Genomic DNA, 21,080 nt, shown 5'->3' on the forward strand with positions numbered 1-21,080 from the left:
GCATTGGGTTGGCAAGGACTCTCTCATACACAACCATACAGTAATGGCAAACACACTTGTTAAATCCCTGCCAGGGGGTTCAGTCATGTTTTGGTAAATTAGTTTTTAAGAGGGTAAATGACACAACACCTCTGCAAAATTAGCACCTCCCTTTCCCCTTCCTAATGCTGCCTCATCCCTCCAGACAGACTTACAGACTCAGAGGACTCATGCAGTTAAACTCACTCCAGGTGGTGATGTCTGGCCTTCAGTCGTCACACACAGGCAGACATTGCTGTACAGGTTGCTGAATAAATACCTTCTTTTTCATGCTCATTATTGTCTGTTATACACATATACTGTCTAGTCCGTCCGTCCATCCATCTAATATATCCATCATCTATCTATCTAAACACTGCAAAAAAATGATCACCACAATTTTTTTATCTTTTGTCAAATCAACTTATGTGGTTCAGATAACATAATATGTTGAGTTTCTATTCATTAATCCAATCTCCTTCATTGTATTAACTCAAATTTTAAATTTGAATGAACTCAAAATTTTAAGACAACCAGGAAACTTACTTTTTTTAAGTTAAACCAACATTAATTCTATCTATCTATCTATCTATCTATCTATCTATCTATCTATCTATCTATCTATCTATCTATCTATCTATCTATCTATCTATCTATCTATCTATCTATCTATCTATCTATCTATCTATCTATCTATCTATCTATCTATCTATCTATCTATCTATCTATCTATCTATCTATCCTTGGACACATTGTTAATGACGTTCGTGTGCGCTCATTGGTACTCCTGTCCTGCAGATGTCGCTCTAGTGTGTTGCAAATTACTCATAGAGCGAGACAGAGGGCTGGACTGACTGGAACACAACGGGAGTTTGTGCTCTGCTGAGTTTTGGCCATGAGAGTGAGACAGTCAGTCTAGACGCTCTTGACAGCCTCGTCTGGAGGAGAGACACTTCCCTCTGCGGCTCTGTCCCCATCACGACGACACATTTACAAACGTAAGCCGTTTCTATCTATCATATGGAGTTATTTGATGATGGCCCGGAGTGGTTAGAGGGAGTAAATGTGCTGCATTTCTGCAAGGAAAAAGCAATTGAAGTTGTTGCAGACAGTCGCAATGGAAAAGACGCGTTCATGTTCTTAAAGGGACCGTCGCTTATAAATTAATGCTGCATAAATGTTCAGTATTCCACCTCGCACTACTGCGGTGATCTTAGGTTAAATGCGCGGTAAATAACGGGGCTCTGTGCCATTCTAAACTTTCTGGTCTAATCAAGTTATCAAGTTTTTATTTTTATTTGCTGCAATGTCAGGACTTTAGTATCCTCGTCTAATTAAAAGTTTCTGTAGAGAAGGTAAACACAGTATGCACTTAGAAATATAAGTTATTTGTGACTGTTTAACGTCAGTTTGTATTATGCAATAGAAATATCAGGATGCTGTCTCTGCATTATTTTTATAGATTTGTTGTAAGAGGGGCAATAAGGCTTTTATGCAATGTTTCATGTTATGCGACAAAAACACTGACACACACACACACACACACACACACACACACACACACACACACACACACACACACACACACACACACACACACACACACACACACACACACACACACACACACACACACACACACACACAATAAGATAAATCCTGAAGCTTTGCTTTCAAAATGTTTTTTTTTTTTTTTTTTATTGCAGGGTTGTGTCTTTTTGGCATGTAATGGTGCTCTTACACTGTTATTCCCTTATAGGCGTATATAACATCCTCAGGGGCCAGTTTGAAGACTCATAATTCATCATGTCTGAGAGAGAGGTGAATCAGAGACCATGGCTGCAACCTCTTTCAGTCTCACAAAGATGCATAATTCAGCCCATACTGGTACCTTAAAATGTGGCTAGACAGTAATTCTTGAAAAAACTTCCTCTGTCTCTTTCCTGGGGTCATTTTGCATGGCTGAAATAACATAAAGTGGCATTATGTGGAGCCCCAGGCCCCAGATTCCCTCATTTGTTCCTAGTGATGCACACAGTCCAGCGCCATAACACGGATGTAGCTTTGTTCCGAAAACTAGAGAGCTGCCTGAGTAGGCACTATTTTAAAGCATCATGGGAACACTGCTGGTACAAAAAGTGATGTTCCATTTCAGATGCTGCCTTAGAAGGCAGTTGCCTTTGTAGGCAGTAGACAGCAAGACAGCTCAATAGGTTTTGGAACAGAGCCTGTGCTTTCCCTTTAAGCTGCCAAATTAAGTGATACTCCACACTGACCCCTCTACTTTCTGTCTCACTCAATGTCCATTTCATTCCACCTCTGTTAAACACCCAGCAAAAAGTACATCATGGAAACTCTTGGTCTTGTTTAGTCCTGTAGAGCAGTGGTTCCTGAACTCGGGTACGTGAGGTGACAGAGGGGGTACGTGAACAAAATGTTCACTTAATTTTACCCCACCCAAAAACAACATTAAAGTGTTAGTTCACCCAAAACTGAAAATACTGTAATAAATAACTCGTACTCAAGACATTGCAAGACTTTCAATCATCTTTGGAACACAAATAAAGGTATTTTTGATGAAATCTGAGAGCTTTCTGTCCCTCCATTGACAGCTACGCAACTACCAATTTGACGCTTCAAAAAGTTTAGAGAGAGATCATAAAACTAATCCATATGAATTGAGCGGTTTAGTCCACATTTTCTGAAGAGACTTGATCGCTTTATATGATTAACAGATTGAATTTAGGCTTTTATTCACATTTAAACATTGATCAGCGAACATAAACAGAAGCTCAACCTGCTTTACTCACGAGAACAAACCTCATTGGTTCTTGCGGAAGCTCAAATGTGCTGCGTAACACACGCAGCTATAAAAGCCTAAATTCAGTCTCTTCATCATGTAAAGCAGTCGTGTCTCTTCAGAAAATTTGGAAAGCTTTGGTCAAAAATTGGTCAGAAAGGTCTCGGATTTCATCAAAAAGATCTTGATTTGTGTTCTGAAGTTGAACGAAGGAATTAGGGGTTTAGAACAACATGAGGGTAAGTAATTAATGACAAAATATTATTATATAATATTACAGGAAATATTAATTTATTGAATATTTTGAATAATTGGATAACGCTCTCAGCTAAAAGTAAGAATCAGTTTAAAACATTTCCCCTCGTTTTCATAGACAAGGCTTAAGCCTAGTCCCAGACTAAAATGCATGTTTGTAAATATCTTAAAACATGTCAGTGCCATTGTTTTGTCTCAAGGTGCACACCAGTAATGTTTTTTTTTTCTAAGGCACGTTTATAAAAGCTACTTAAATGTCCGAATTGAACTAACTAAGGCCTAATCCTGGCTTAATCTAAGTCTTCTTTGTGAAACCAGGCCTCAAACACATAAAGGGGGTGTTTACGCTACACTTTTCAAACCATTGCCTTCTATTAATACATATGCAAATGCAAGATACTGGAATTTTGTACAGTTTGTGTTTTTATTATTTATGTCAAATTTGTGTTTTAAAAAAAGCGTCATTCTCGTTCTTTGCAGTTTCCAGTGAAATTTTGCGTGCTCAAAGTCTAGTGTGATCATATTCATGGCTTAATTACACAGTTTTTCACTAAAAATTGGGGAATAAATTCCTGAAATTCCATCTGAGCCTGTGCAATGAGCGAAGCCTGGATCACTTCCTGCAGCTAATGTTGCTCTAGAGAGTCTTCTGCACTGATATGACTGTATAAAGATAGTGCTGAGAGGATATGAAAAATAAAGTTGTCCTCCCTGAAGGTTTGTTTTTTGTTGACCTGTCTGAAGTTGGCCCAGCTGTTTATGCTGGGTGCTGCGGTTTTTGTTGTTCTCTTTTGCATGAGTTTGTTTTTACATCACAGTATTTTGCCAGTGACCTTATATTGTTGCCATTGTCCACTGAAAAACAGCTGATAAAAATGCAGTCCAGTTTGGAGCAAATATACACAGTAATCTTTTTAATCCTACCACAAATATGTTGATAGCATGACTCACTCCTTCAGTGTATTTATGCAGTCCATTCATGCTTATGTACTGATACAGATATAATATGGCTGATGGTTTATTTGTAGCAGGATTTTGTCTTTAATTTCATGTTGAAGATGCAATGAAATGGTTTGCAAATTCAATTTTCTTTCTACTGTTGATGTGTTTTATATTTGAAACTGAAAAATTTGGTTTTCAGGCAATAGCCTGAATGTCTATCAAATGCAATGTGTGTGAATTGAATGGTCTTCTATTTTTTTGTGTGATATGAGTGATTACAGCTGTAATTTTTTTACATTTCTTTTGTTTTGACTTGTCCATTAATTGGACTAACAAAAGCTTCAAAATGTATACACAAAATTAATTCAAAACTGTATAACTAACTACGTGTGGCATACTACTGTTAAATGCTCACGATAGGTTAATGCCTATTGTTTTACTTGCTATTTTTAAAGAATAGTATTCAGTATGCAGTGAATATGGCACAGTATTCAGTAAATATGGCACAGTATTCGGTAAATAGCAAGCTAGTGTTTCACTTTGTTGAACAGCCCATAATTTGCTATTTCTAGTCAGAGAGAGTGGGCATTCTCATTTTAGAGAGCATTTCAACAGATACATTTTTTTTATATGCCTGTGAAAAGATGATGATGATGATGATGATTTGTTTAATTTTCAGAAGAGAAAGGCTGTAGGTATTGTAAACATGTGTAGGCCTATATGCTAAATGCCTATATACCAGACTTATACTAAAACCTACAAAGCTTCACTTTTGATTTCATGGGGTGTAATGTATCGAGCAGAGCCAGCAAGCAGTGCTTATTGTGACTCATTCACATGCTTTCCATCAACAATCACTACATCATAATAGATGTGGTACATAAATCTACACTCCTGTGTTGCTGGAGCATTAGGGAACAAGCCTGTTAGCAACAAGCCATCTATGTACTTGTTCCTAAGCTTGGGAGACTGATTAGGGACTAACAGGCTGCTGTTTTTCCTCTTCTTCCTTCTCGATCTTTATTTTTAGCCATCTTAGGCACCCTTCCCAGTCCACCCAGGGAGTCTCTCTGTTCTAGCTCAGGCTAAGACTCCAAATTCACCAGGTTTTAGCATCTACGGCTGTGGCGAGGAAGAGAAAAAGGGCTTTTCTGTCTTTCTGCAGGTTTCTCTTAGCTGCCTTTGAAGAAGCTCAGTTTTATTCATGTATGCCCCATAAATATTGATCAGAGTCCTGGTTCAACGCATCTTTTTGCTTTGAAGGCTTATTGATGGATTAGTTTCCTGCAGGAATAATTCATTGGGCAGGAAGAGGGAGTGTTTGGGACAGAGCTTGATTTCGAAAGTCTTTATTCAAGGCCTGACTCAAGCCTGTGAGCACAGCACTGGAAAGAATGCCAAGGTCTTTCGTTTTTAATCTTAATATTTTTCAAAAAATAATTCAAGACTTTTAACTGAACGGATTTGGACCAGCAGCACAGTTTACTGCGGTTATAATATTATTCTTTGATATTCTTATTGTAGATTTTACTTTGGGAGCCAGTAAACAAAACAAAAATGGCCCAATGTCAATCACACATCCAGAATGCAGAGCGAGTGAAAGATCAGAATGAAATATTATATGTTGAGAGAGTGTTGATGCATATCTAGCCTTTGCTTGCCAACATATTTATTCATGGAGATTAAATCAGAGAACGCCCTCCTGCTTTCTCTTGTGTCCATTGAAGTGTAGTCTGTTCTCAGCCGTGTCTCAGATGCCTTCCAGCTGAATGGCTCTTAAACCAGAATTATTAAATTCGTAAATGTCCCATTGCTACTCTTCAGTTCCCCAGTGGAGAGGACCTGGAAATTTCAGATGCCACAATTCACATTCTAATACTATGCAATTAGTGTAGCATGTAGCACATAAAAAAAAAATAGTGTATTTATGCCACTGACCCCTTTGCGAACTTTTCAGCCTCTAAGCTTAATCCATTAGCATTAAATAAATTGTAACTTAAAGTTACAAAGTCTTGCAAAAAAAAAAAAAGCAACTGAAAGATGTTAATTTTAAGAACAGTTTCCTTTTCATTGCTCATGCAAATGTGGTTAATATTAGAAAAAAAAAAGAAAAAAAAAGTGTGTAATGTCTGTGCCACTTGCATCACTCCATGCTAGCATGCTAAAACCCACTCTGAGACATTCTGTGCGCTTAAATTAATCTCTTTAAAAGCTCCAACGCTCCAGCGACCAAAGCCTAAAGTCCTGTTCACAGCAATGCAAATGTTCTGACAGTAGGTGGTGCTTATGCAAAAGCAGAAATACAGCAGTATATAAGGACCAAATATTTTTGGTTGACTAGAGTTCTTTGCTGTGCAAAAAAAAAAAAAAAAAAAAGGTTAAAAATCTGTACACTTTAACAACTATTGATTCAAATGTTTGTTGCACACAATTTTTGCACAGAATATTTGTCAACTGTAAACAAGCCTTAAGACTGAGCTTTACATTGCATCTTTCATCATGACTTTTGCGTTTTAAAAATGGTTTGTCTGGTTAAAAATCTTTTGACTTTTAAAAACATGTAGTTAAGTTTTGCACATTCATACATACCTTGCAAACTTCAGTACTTTGGACAGATAATATACAATTGGGGCACGGAGCACTGATGTTCTGCGTCGCATTGTCGCAGATTAAAAATTGCATGTACATTAGTTCGATCCCCCAAACAAACAAATAGAATAAAAACATTCCCAACCCTGTCTCGTCTCGTTGAGCGAGTGAGCCAGACTAGGCCTGTAATTTGATCGCTGTGGTGTGATGAGTCTAGATGACTTTGCTGATCCATGCAGACATCATTCAGCCAGCTGTGGTGGTGCAGCATTCATCAGCTGACCTGAGACATGGCTATGGCTATGACAAAGATTGGGGTCAGGGATCCTGATTACAGTTCATGGAATGAGATGAGACTTGTACTTTAACTCTGACTGCTTGATGGCCAAACCTGGCAACAGATGCCACAAAACTGCATTGTGACATCAACAGTCATCGTGATCGTCTCCTTCCACCAGCTTCAGACTCATGTATGGTCATTTGTGCTGCTGCCACCTAACATGCCCATAAGTGGTGAGGCAGACTGCTCCTCGCCTGCAGCCTGCCCACGTCTCTCTCTCCCTCTCTCGCACGGCCTCCCTCCCCCTCTTCTCTTCCTGGCTCGAGGAGAGAAAGCCGATAGAAGCCTGCATTCCTACAGCATAGCAGGAAAGCTTCCTGACACAGGCGGGGAATGCGTGACGTCCCTCTCCGACCGTGCGGTCAAACTGCTCTCGGGACAGCACTCGCGCCATGCCTTGTGTTCAGCCAAACTCGGTTGGCCTGAAGGGGAAAGGTCTCACAGTGTAGTGCACGACACACACTTCTGAGTCAGACTATTCATCTACCCTTTGATCAACCAACCTTTTTTAATGGTTTTAATGAAACCAACATTTTAGATGCTGGTGAAATTTCAATTTCAAATTTCATCATTTAGATATCACAGCAAAATTACTAGGCAAACTAATGTGAGTAAAAAGTCCTTGAACAACTATTGAAGACAAGTAAACAGGATGTTAAGTTTGTGCTTTTAGGGTGGGACAAGCTGTAAAGGAAAAGTGTGCACTGAATTTATAATACAACACAAATTGAGAGCATCATTGCAAAACAGAATGCTGCACAATAATAGTTTTATTTTGATTATCTTATTTTCACAACTATTGGAAGCCAAAATTGAAATAGAAAAGAAAATTCAATTAATCGTCCAGCCCTAGTGCACACTGTAAGATTTGTCTGTCTAAGTAAAATTTCGGGGATCATAAAAGATTTCTCGCAAAATCGTCTTTGATTACTTGGTGTGATTGGCGGTTGTTTCAATTCCTTTGTGATGAATATCACACCGGCCCTGTCCAAAATGGCAAACTTCATATGCACTTTCGGTCTTGTGGACTTACAATGGCTGCCGTATGCGTGTGTCTGTTAAGTCCATGAGACCGTAAGGTCTCCCATTTGTCATTTTAGGTTTCAGAAGGGTGCTCGCAAGCGCCCACTTTGCGGTCGATATGCACCCTCGATTCACAGTTTTACCGAGCCTGGACTGATGCAAATTCTGCTGCACACTTCTTCCTGACAGTAAAAGCGGCATTATGTCACAAAAGTGCAGACTTGTAGGAAGACCGCGAGTGCTTAGGGTGCCATTTGGGACAGGGCTACCGCATCCTTGTCCTAGCCAAGTGTGCCAAATGTGTCCTGAAAAGTGAAGCTAAAACATTTATATAGGTCAAGTATAGGTCATAAACCCCACCCTCTCCATGTAATCGAATGGGACGCGAGCCCAACAAAAAATCGAATTACTCTTCAAATACTTTTTTTCCCCAAAGGTTTTAGTTAAATATTTGATGCTATAAAAACAGGGCGTAATGTCATGATTGACAACTGTGCTTGTGATTGAGTCTGCGTGAGCGGGAGTATGTGCAGGTCCTTGATGCCGCGGCTCCACCTCAGGCTCTGAATGACGAAATCAGCAATGACCATTAATTGGATTTTTTGGCTTCATTCTTCTACAGTGCAAGGAAGTGGAGACGCGCTGTTCATCTTTTTTTACAGTCTATGGTCCTATGGGTTCTCAAATCTGGCTCTCGGGATCCTTTTTCCTGCAGAGTTTAGCTCTGACCCTTATCAAACACACCAGAACAAGCTAATCAAGGTCTTCAGGATTACTAGAATGTTATAGGCAGGTGAGTTTGATTGAGGTTGAAGCTGAACTCTGCAGGAGAGTGGACCTTGAGGGCCAGAGTTGAGAAGCCCTGTTCTATTAAGAAGTGATGAAGCAACATGTGATAAAAGGTATCTCTTCCTTGCTAATCAGAGTTTTGTACTTATCAGCAGTAATTGCAAAATTCACTCCAGGGAGCCCTGCTCTGGAAGTACCGCTCACCATGTAGGTCCTATATTAAAAGGTTAGTTCACCCAAAAATGTCTAATTTATTGCAGGGCAGATGCGGGAACTGTATTAACTTATCAATAACAGGCAATTCGTTAGCCGAGCATTAACGTGAATGACTGATGTAACATTAAAGTTTGCAAAACAAATCTTGCTCCATCCTTTATCTTTACTCAAAGTAGTAAGAACGACAGACAATCTGCAGTAATAGACACAGTTTTAGGTAATAGTGTCCCACAGCTGATTAGCAGACGTATTTCAAGTAAGACAGTAATAATGTGAGTTAGCTAGAAACTTACACAATATAAAACACAAAACTATGTATTTTGAACACCCGGTAGAAAATATATACATCAATAATTATTCATACTTACAGGTTGTGATTCTGAGGAGCAAGCTGGTCCAAATAAACTGGGTACTGACCCATCTTTCAAGAGCAAGCATTTTGTGAATCCCGAGTTGAACTCCCAAGATTTGAGAAGCAGTCGTCAGTAAAACTACGTGTTTGAGGGTGGGTCGAGTTGTTCGGACAATGTACAACATAGGTGTGCGTTTTGCAAATGTATTTTCTAGTGACGTAGAACCGTAACGCAGTGGGTTTCGAATTACAAACGACTCGTTTAGGTGGTTCAGAGTTGATTATTTCTTTTGAGAGATAATAACATTATTTATCGTGCACTTTTGACTTTACAACTTTGCAGAACGTTTACATTCACAAACAGCTAGGCCTATATTACACACTGCATGAAAGGGAATATTCGAAAAACCATAATACGGGCACTTTAAAATGTATTCAAATAGAAAATGGTTTCTTTTAAATTGTGATAATTTTACAAAAATACTGTTTTTACTGTATTTTTGATCAAATAATTGCAGCATTGATAATCTTAAGAGATTAATTTAAAAAGGTAGTGTAAATGGGGTCAAATTTGAATTTATGATTCACCAAAAAATTTTTATCTTGTATTTTGAAGCACAGCATAGCTCTACATGCTTGCAGTATTTCTAGTTATACCCCTCAGTACAGACCATCTTTGTGTCTCATACCACAAATTAAGCCTTTGTCTTTTCGTAGCGTTGTCTGTCTTCTGCCAGTGCTGCTAAGATCTGGCTAGCTCTTGCGGAACATATTGCATGGACGTGCCCCAAGTTAGCGCCTGTGGGACATGATTTCTGATAGAAAGTCCAGATGGAGACGCTTCAGGCCTGCATAGTGTTTTTTTTAATCCCCTCCCGGGGCAAAGCCTATGACCCAGGCCATACCCCTCTGGTGCGCCTTCTCAGAGGACCGACTTATATGTTGAGCCAATGTGGTGGCGTTAGTTAGTTTGAACCGCACAAGGCTGCTAGGCAGACTTGCGCTGTTCTTACGTTTGCAGCAAATTAGACACTTTCTTCTTCTGCCTTATTTGAGTGAGAGGGGTGACCTCTAAACCATGTGCTCGATGACTTCTTACAGAGGCGTTTGGGTGAAAATTGTTGCAAAATCTTTAAATAGCAATGCGTAAATGCTAACACACATTAATGCTCCCCGTGTCTCTCTCTCTTGCACATACACACAAACCTCACCTTTCCTGTGTGAAAACTGTGCTATAAATGTTCACTGGTGCTGTGGCAGACTCTGTCTGCAGTTGGCATGGTTTCAGTTGAGATCTGCGCGTGTGTGTGTGTCTGCGAACGGAACGGAACGGAACAGCACTGTACAAGCCCTCATTCTTTAGATTGTACTGCACGTACAGCTGTGGCTTGTGTCTCTCGTCATCTGTTAACACAGGGCGTCTTTAGAAAGAGGCTGCATGCTCCGGAACATTGTGAATACAATCAGATGCATTCAGGAACGGAGAGACAGAACAGGCGAATCTTAAAAACACTTTAGCTAAAAGAACGGCAGAGTTGTAAATGTCAAAACTCACCATGTTTAAGCAGATGGGGCTTTTTGACTAAATAAATAAATAAAACAATCTGTTTTGTATTCTATGCTTTTAAGAGAAATTGTATGACGTTTGCTTGACCTGATGGGATGTAGGACAGTACATGCTGTCCTTTTTTTCCCTTCCCCTATACAAATGAAGTGATGAGAGAGGTCCATTGAAGGATGGATGGATGTTATGATGTCATGATCCATGTCATAAGCCCATGTTTTGATAGTCCTCACTAGAGCTCTCTTTCACTACCTGGTGGGCTGCCTACCCAGGGTGTGTCTCAGTCTGTTCCCTAGTTCATTATTGAGTACACTGCTCAGGAAGTCAAACATTTCTAAGGCTGTCCTGTATAAAATATAACAATAGTATAGTTTTTTTTTTTTTTTTTTTTTTTTTTACGATTACTTATAAACCGTAAGGACAAACCTACTGTGATGCTATACGAGGTTGTTAATTATTAATCAATGATAAATACTTTTGTAGAAGTCATCAGCCTGCATTGTTTAAACTTTTTATTTATTTATTAATTTGTAACTTTAATTAATACAGTGAAGATTAGTTAGTCTTAACATTATTTAGAATAGTATAGTTTTTGCTGTGGTATTGAGAATTATTTTTAGGAAGTCACCTACAGTATAATAGGCCTACTTGATAATATACTGTATATCGATATTGTGAAAAGAAAACCTACTCGTGTGTGTGTGTGTGTGTGTGTGTGTGTGTGTGTATGTATATGTATTTATATACATGTACTGTATATGCTTCATGAGATTATAGTTCTTTTCCTTATTAGCATTAAACCAAACTAAAGGGATAGTTCACCCAAAAATTCACTGTCATTTACTAAATTCATTAGCAAATGTCATTACTTACTCACCCTCAAGTTGTTCCAAACCTTTATGAGTTTATTTCTTCTTTTGAACACAAAAGAAGATATTTGGAAGAATGTTGGTAATCAGACAGTTGACGGAACCCATTGAATTCCATAGTATTTTTTTCCCTATGGAAGTAAATGTTTACCGTCAACGGTCTGATTACCAACATTCTTCAAAATATCAGTTTTTTGTTTAATTTTTGGGTGAACTATCCCTTTAGCTACACAGTATTTTTGTTTAATTTTTTTAAATACTTTTTTTCTTTAAATCAAATTTTTTAATGTTGTGATTCACCTAAAATCATAAATATACTCTCAACTCTTCCTATTTACCCAAAATGTTTGTGTATTATGCAATTTATGCTTAGTTGTGTCAGGCTGTTAGATAATCTTTCTGAAACAAGAATGTTTTATGTTTATAGCTACCTGAATAGGTTTAACGACAGACATTTGAAGTTAACTATTACTCCCTTGAGCACTGAGGTTTGTAACATCACAGTAACACAAGAGTGCACGTTAAGTATGTTCAACAGGCATTTTAGGAACTGAAATTGCTCTTACAATGCTTGAACCAAACAATGAAGTATGTGTTGGTGAACTTTTGTAAAGTAATGTCAGATGTGACTTTGTAATGTCAGGCCCACCCATCTTTGTGCCTAAACTTGAGCCTTTTAGAACACACGTTTAGAATTTAGTTTCGTTTTTCTAGTGTACTCATACATCAGAAGACGCGCAGACAGAACAGACATGCTTTAATTCACCACATGGCCTTTGAAGTCAAATGTTTAGTCTGCCAACAGATTGTGTGTGTGTCGAGGTATGTGGAGACGAGATAGCAATCTCCCCCCACATGCACGGTCAATGTAATGCCTTGTCTGTCCTGCTAGAGAGCGCGTGCCCTGCGTGCGACCTCTGTACTGAGACAAACACACACACACAGTTCTGAAGAGCAGTCAATGACCCTGTCGTCTAGACGCTGTTAGTGCTACCGTAAGAACCATTGATTGGGTGGAAGCTGACACTTCCAGCATTGCTGAGAGAGAGTGTTACCAGCAGAGTGTTTGGACCCTCTTTAGTGCCTTCTAATGCAACCTGTGAAAGTCGATTGTCAAACTGGTGACAATTTGCATCACGTGCACTGTACACGCCCAAAGGATATTACTGTACCTTTAAATGTAGATTAAGTATGATCATTTAAATATGTGAATATTTATGTGTAATACGTTATGACCAGCTGTGACTTGCCATGACTTGGCATGCGTGTAACATACCCATATATCCTCATTATCCTGTATACCTTTGGTATATTCAGAACGTTATATTTGCAGTATGTATACTGTGCGTAGTATACATTTTTTTTCAGTATGCACAGAATACCTGGATTACATGCTATATTTATCAGAATGTTGAGTATTCAGGCGAAGCACACCACGTGGAATACTGTATCCCACAATGCACTTTTCCACAATGCACAATATGACCTTCAATTTCAGTTTGATGAATAAATTGGAAGTAATATTTATTAATTTATTAAATTATTTATTTATTTAGTAATGGTTATTTATTTTTATTATGACCTTCAATAATTACACACTATACATGTGCAGTATGTTTATTGTGCGCAGTATGCACATTTTCAGTTTGTAGTATGCATAGAATACCTGAATTATACATTTGTCAAAATGAGTAATGTATTAATTGGATTGTTAAATGTTGGACTTTTTTTTACACATTTCTTGTAAATTTGTAAAATAAGTATTTTATTTTTTAATATGACCTTAAATACTTACATTTGCTATATGTATTGAGCACAGTATGCACATTTTGTTTTTTTTTATTTAAATTCAGTATGCACTAAATACCTGGGTTACATGCTGCTACATTTGTCAAAATGTTCACTATTCAACCGAAACACACAGGAATACTGTATCCTACAATGCAATCTTCGACAAAGCACAATGTGACCTTCTATTCCAGTTTGAAGAATGAATCTGAAGGCTGTCAAACGATGAACATTTTTGACACAATTTCTTTAAAAATTTTAAATTAAGTATTAACTATAGAGATGTGGCAGCAAGTAGCATGTTTGAAACATACAGTATCATTGGATATTGCATACTATTTCACATGCTAGTTTTGAATATTAGAGTAATAACAGAGTATAGTATAATACAGTAAGCAATATGCTAGTATTCTGAACATAGTTGAACATATTACTCAAACTCGTTTTGGAGTATGCAACATGTATTGTGTGCATAGTATAGAAAACCGGATAACCTTCTAGAGTACATTTGGCAAAATACTCTGCAGTATACATCTAGGGCGCACTGGATACTGGACAATGCACTCAACCTTCTATTTCCAGTGTGACCAATGAACCAAAAGCAATATCATATTTGTTTTCTTTTTGATCCATTATTTGATAGAACTGCCATGAGTTAAGACATACACATTTTCTATTAAACTTTAAATTCTTGAAAAGTTTATTGCTGCATACTGCATTCTGTTTCACACACTGTTTTAAAATAGTAGGTACACAGTACACAGTATATAGAGTGCAGTGAAGAAAGCGCATACTAGTATTCCATTCCCAACATTCTTTGACTTTATCAGGGTTTATCGTGTCCCTTTGTGTCTCTCCAAGCGCTTGGCATCCTCACACCTCTTTTTCTTTCTTTTTTTAATATCGCCTCCTTTATTCATTATAGTCTGGCACCCTCGGTACCAAACGAGACGATAATGTGCTTGTGCCCTTTCCATGCACTCTCTCTTGCTCTCTCTTGTCTTCTCGCTGTCCCTAAAGACGGGCTCTCAGCTGACACCTGAGGGGGCCATAGGATGGTCACAGACACCTCATGTCTTCATGCACCAGACAAACACGCATTCTGTCATTTTCTGTCTAGACTATTATTTTAGTACATCTCACCTGCTATTGTTTTGAATTTATCTCTGAGATGGATTTAAGTAGTAGTTCACCCAAACATGAATATTCTGTCATCATTTACTCACCTCCATGTCATTCCAAACCTGAATTACGTTCTTTTTTTTAATGGTACACACATTTTTTATTTTCCATACAATGAAGATACATTTGGGCTGTTAAACTCCAAAAAGGGGGAGAAAAACTACAACAATAATAAAACAACCACGAAACGTCTCCTCGTGTTCCACATAAAATAAATAAATAAATATATAAATATATGAATGGATAAATAAATAAATAAATAGGGCTTGTAACCAGAATTGTTATATTTGAAGGGACTATTCCTTTAAGACAGAAACGGATAAAATAACCCCATCAGCAAGAATAGAAGGTCAATTAGAAAGGACGAAATGAAGCCCAGGTCTGCACTTCTCCAGCCAATAACGTCAACCAATGATCTGTGAAAGTTTCTGCTGCAGATATATAAGATCGTGTTGTCTGGCCGAACCAGACGCAGTTTTTTTTTTTTTTTTTTTACCTGTCCTTTAGAAACAAGTACATTCTGATACAATCTTTAAATGAGGGATCAAGCTGAAATGGCTGCATTAGCATTTATCTGATATGTGATTCATCTCCTTATATACTGATCTGACTCTCATCGTCTTGAGCTTAAAGTTCTCTGGAGTCATAATAAGCAACCTTTCAACTCATTGCGTCTATTTTCTTTATTGCAATATTGGAGAGATTTAGACCCACATTGCAAATCTGGTTTATTGGCAATTTACAGACTTTCAGCTGTTTGCAATGAACAAATCAAACAAACATTGAAATAGCTCAACACAACAAATATTGTGGTTTCCCCAAATTCAACTGAAAATGCAACTTTTAATAACTTCTGCAGTCTCAAAATTATTCAACCCCTTCACGGCAATAATCTTTAGTACTTAGTAGAACACTCATTTGCTGTTATGACCTGCTGCAAACTAGATATATTACCAGATTCTGGCAGCGTTTCTGAGGAATCTTAGCCCATTCTTCATGAGCAATGGCCTCCAGTTCAGTAATATTCTTGGGTTTGCGTTCTGCAACCACCTTTTTCAAATCCCACTAGACATTTTATATGGGGTTCAAGCCAGGTGATTGTGATGGCACTGTAGAATCTTTCAGGACTTCTTCTGCAACCAAGCCTTGGTGAAATTTGAGGTATGCTTTGGATCATTGTCCTGATCATTGTCAAATGACGGCAAAGCTTCAGCTTCTGCTAGGATTTCCTGATACTTCAATGAATCCAGCTTGTCCTCCACACGCTGCATGTTTCCAGTGGCAGAGGATGTAAAGCAGCCCCAGAGCATCACCGAGCCCCACCATGCTTAACTGTAGACAGAGTATTATTGAGTGGCTTGGCTATCTTTTTGTATCCTGTTCCTTGTTTGTAAAGGGCGATGAAAACTTCTTAACTTTTTGGACCATTCTTTTGACTTAGCCATATTTCTAACATGCAGTAAAACGTGACACTCAACAAACCTAGCCAGTTCAGATATTTCATGTGTTCTAGTTCAAGCACACCTGGTACAACTAATGAAGCCCTTGATTAGTTGCATCAGGTGTGCTTGAGACAACACCTGATTTGTGCTGTTGTGAGAGATTCTATTCAGGGGGTTGAATAATTATGAGACAAATTTTGAAGTTGCATTTTCAGTTGAATTTGAGGAAACCACTTGAAACATTTATTGTGTTGTGTTGAGGTATTTCAATTACTATTGTTTGATTTGTTCATTGCAAACAGTTGAATGTCTGTAAATTCTGCCAATAAACTTGATTTGCAATGGGGGTTGAATAATTTCTATTACAACTGTAACTAAATAAAAAAGTACCAAAAGAGTACCATCATGGTGTATTACCATGTTTTTTTTAAAACATGTATCATGGTAATGCCATGGTGGTGGTTTTTAAAAAAAAGTATTTAGTAGTTTTCAATAAAAGTGTTTTTTAATTGTAATTACCTTTTGTCCAACATCAGTGTTTTGACAATGATGGGTGAAGAAAATGTACAGAATTTTTTTTTTTATCTGACATGAAACTTTAGTTTAAAGTGTTTTAGATTTTTATAATATAATATAATATAATATAATATAATATAATATAATATAATATAATATAATATAATATAATATAAATAATATATAATATAAATAATATATAATATAAATAATCCCAAAGGACAACAATGTTTAAAATTGATATTATATTATATTATCCAGATTCTGGATTCTGGATAATATAATATAATATAATATCAATTTTAAACATTGTTGTCCTTTGGGATTATTTTGCTATTTTCATATGAAAAATAGCAATGTTGCGATTTATTTTTCATTTTTGTGTTGAACTGTGCTTGTTTGTTGAGTCACTTGTAGCATCATACAAAAGAAGTCTCTCACCTGTCACAAATCGTGAAGACTTTCTCAGTAAATTTTTGTGTTTTAATAAAAGGAATATTTCAGGAAGGAAAAAAAGTTCTGGAGAAAAAACAAACAAATTTAATGATGTTAATTTTTTTTCAAAGTCAGTCTCTACATATGTTTTATTTGATAGACAGTTTGTACTCCTTGAATGGTTCTTGTTGCTTACATCACTGAGGGTAAGAATAATTTTCTTCAGTTCAACTCAAATCACAAATTTTTTCAGTTCCCAATAAAATTAGCGGCCAACTTATTTATTTACCTAAGCCAAATTTTACTTGCATTTGGCACTTGGGCAATGTTTACTTTGGACCCTGCTAATATAGATAATCTGATATAATACACATGAAATGAAATTTTTCACTTATTATATGCAATATTTACTCAAAACTCATGAAAAACATTTAAAAACAGAAAATGTTTATTAGTTGTTGACAAGGCTGTCATTTAGATGTTGGAAAAAGACTCAAAGAGCACTTCTGTTAATCAGCCAAACTGACAAAATATTTTCTGATGCTGATAATGTCCAACTATGCAGTTCAGTAATAATTTGGTACAATGGTATAAATAAAAATACCATGATGTTAACTGTACTATAGTACCTCTATAGTACTTTGTTTATAAAAGAAAAAAGCCCCCGTCATAACTCCACCCACACTGCAACTCTTCTCTCCTCTGCTTTTTCATTCCTATTTTTTGTTAAAAAAAAATCTTGTCAGGAACAGGGTAGAGATTAAACATGTTCTGCTGGCTTTTCTTTTCCCCGTGAGCTCTCAGTCTCGCCAGCCGATTGAAAAACGACGCAGACGGATAATGATGCGGGCGAGAGACGGAAGTTTTTGTGCAGGGAGGGGGAGTCACATCCACCCACATTTTTTATTTCCATATTTTATTCTGTCGTAAATGAAATAAAAGAGAAAATGATGCTGTTTACATCCGACATGCTCTGCTACCATCAAGTGTTATGATTCCCCTCTGTGCCAGCCGTCCCCCACCCCATCAGCCCACACCCTGCATGAGTGTGTGAGACGGTGTCTAGCTCTGCCTGCAAAGCACTTGTCTGAGGGGGAAAATGTGATTGTGATGGGGGTGGGGTGCTGGGGTTGTTTTGGGGACTTTGTGTTTTTTAAAGAGAGACAGAAAGATGGTGTGAGGGGGGTGTTGCCTCGTTCTCTATGTCTTGATAAATCAATCTTGAGGCTGGCAGATGAGGCAGACACCACAGAGACACTCTTAGACTGGCACCATTCAGCCCTGAACCCCTGTGCACACACACACCCAGACAATAATGAGACCTCGGCACAATACAATGATACACAAATTCCAAATGTGAGATGCAAATACAGACAGTACACAACATTTCTAGACCTGTCAATCTTTTCCATGTTTTATGTTTTATAATACATTCCCATGGAATATCATCTAATTCAGGGGTGCCCAATCCTGCTCCTGCTGATCGACTGTCCTGCACAGTTCATCTCCAACCCTAATCAAACACACCTGACTTTAATTTTCAAGTGATCCTGAAGACCTTAATTGGTTGCTTCAGGTGTGTTTGATTAGAATTGGAGATGAACTGTGCAGGACAGTCGATCGGCAGGAGCAGGATTGGGCACCCCCAACTAATGTATATTGGCCATATAAATGTCAAGCACTTGGTATAATCTTAAGATGCTTTCTGAATGGCCGGAAACGTAAATTCCTGGGGTCAGAGGGCTCAGGTTATTAAAAATAAAATGTTTAAATGGTACTGGGCTGCTACAATGAGTGTTTTTGGATGAATTATATTTTCATTGTGGTGGGGCTACCCATTGTGACACCACAGAATTAGAAACTAAAGGCTTTGATATACTTCAAGCAAAATGAAATCACTGACTAATGTAGAAAATCAGGCCAAAAATATGTTTGTTTTCGGAGTTTAAAACTGCTTACAAAAGCAAACTTTCTGGCCATAAACGACTTCAAACTAGTCAGTCCATGGTGATTACGTAATAGGTAGGTATGCTCTGTGGCTCCGCCGCCTTTGACGTAGAAATCTTCTCCAGTTCATCCCTTTTATTCAGTTTGTTGAGGTCTGACACGAGTAAAAACACACTGGAGAGCTGCTTTATAGTAGAAATTGAGGTTGTATTTCTAATTGAAAGCAACACTGGCACTGTTTTTTGTTTAATACTGTAAACTGCTTGTTTTAAAAGTCATCTTTTGTATAAAATGTTAAATAAATGTGACTTGACTGGAGTGCCAAATAGCAGAGTTTATGCAAACATATCCACATCTCTATGATCAGATGCTTTCTTAACTGCTGTTTTCTCACCACTGTCGTTTTTGTTGTGCGTTTACTTTGTTATTGAGAGAAAAGCGTGCAGCATTTTACATATTCAATTAAACGGCACTCTCAGCAGTAAGACGTTTGCTAACAGTGTACCGCTGTTGAGGTATTTCAAACGTTGTTTTACACTTAAGCGAAGAACCAAAAAAAAAAAATGCAGTATGCTGTAAGTATACTGGGGCCTTGAGCAACCTATAAAGTTGCTTGTTGCAGTCGTGTCTGATTAGAATAGAAACTGATTTATTTACTGCTTGTCGCTTTGTCACATCATGCCTGGTTAGGGATAAGCTGCAAAGTTGATGGCTGCATTGAGATTTGGATCCCAATGGCAATCTCACGGGAGTGGGCAGTTTTACCTTTGCTGCGGGTGGGAGTGGGCGGTCAAAAAATACAGAGCAGGTCCCGCAATTTGCCGCGTAACAGTCAACACATGAAGTTCACCGCATTCGATCAGTAACATTCTCTTCCTCCATAGCAGGCTAGGCCAGGTGATTCATTATCTAATTCAATCCTGTGATTGAATTGTCATTTGTGGTGCTAGCATTACTTTATCTTGTCAGTTTAATTGATCACAATATTTTATCTCTGTTATTCTAAACATTTAGCATAGCCCTAATATTTGTGTAATTTTTTTTCACAATTTCGACAAGCTGTAACAATGTTTGCAGGTGCGGGTGGGAGTGGATACAAACATTGCCGGAGTGTGTGGTAATGGTCAGAAATTCAGCAGGAGGGGGCTGGAGCGAGATTAAGAAAACAGTCCCGCACAAGGCTCAAAATGGGCCTGACTTTATGGCCATAATTAAAAGTCTGAAAGAGATGTTTGCCTGAGGCCAGGTCTGCTACAGCCAGTGCCACCCCCCTGAGCGCTCAGTCTGCTAAAAGTGTGTGTGTCTGCCAGGGGAGGTTTAATTGAGCTGTGACTCATCTAATGGAGAAGGCAAAAGGCTTGTGTCACACTTGGGTGCATGGCAGGACTGTAATGAATCAGTGGTTGCGGAGGACAACAGGTGTGTATGAGTGTCTGTCCAGTTCGGAATAGACAAGAGGTAAAAAAAAAAATGTTAAAAATGATAGTTTGAGAGTAGGTGGATGTTCTATAAATGGGGTACTGCAGGTTATCTGCAGGTTTGTGTATGTGTATCAGTGTGTGTTTGAGCACTGTTTAGGTGGCAGAATATGCCTGAGAGGATGAAATCTAAGCTTGGCACATCCGGGCTGATTCACAGCTCCTTATAATAAAGAACAACAGAGACTAAGAAGGAAATCCTTCATTGGAGAGCAGATAAGGAGACGATGATGGGTTTTGGGACCTTACGTAAGATAAAAGATTCATCAAATATTCTTGCTGGGTTATTACGTGGGCACTCCTACACCAGAAGCAGGAACTATGCCAAATAATGGCTGAACAGCATGAGTGCTTAGCGGTCTATATTCTTTTTGATTCTAATAACAGTTACTTAAAACATCTTCATTTGGGCACGAATTGGGGTGGTTTGACAGACCCTACTTAATGCTTGAACTCTACAAAGGTGGTGTAAACAAAATTCTAAACATTTACATTTACATACTTTATATTACACAAGGAAATATTTTAAGAGTGT

At 38.0% G+C, this 21,080-nt stretch overlaps 1 protein-coding gene across 3 annotated transcripts in view; it reads left to right on the plus strand.

The window, feature by feature from the left end:
* Window positions 1-876: 876 nt before the first annotated feature.
* ldlrad4a (low density lipoprotein receptor class A domain containing 4a) overlaps window positions 877-21,080 on the plus strand; it is an 89,978-nt gene continuing 69,774 nt past the window's right edge. For 2 of the 3 annotated variants that reach the window (XM_082186785.1, XM_082186783.1), the window contains exon 1: window positions 877-1,016. The gene's annotated coding sequence lies outside the window, so the exon portion shown is untranslated. Of the gene's footprint in view, window positions 1,017-1,777; window positions 1,840-21,080 lie in introns of all 3 variants that reach the window. The other variant, XM_082186784.1, reaches the window with a different exon arrangement.

The sequence above is a fragment of the Leuciscus leuciscus genome (genome assembly GCF_965113295.1).
Source record: "Leuciscus leuciscus genome assembly, chromosome: 12".
NCBI lineage: Eukaryota > Metazoa > Chordata > Actinopteri > Cypriniformes > Leuciscidae > Leuciscus > Leuciscus leuciscus.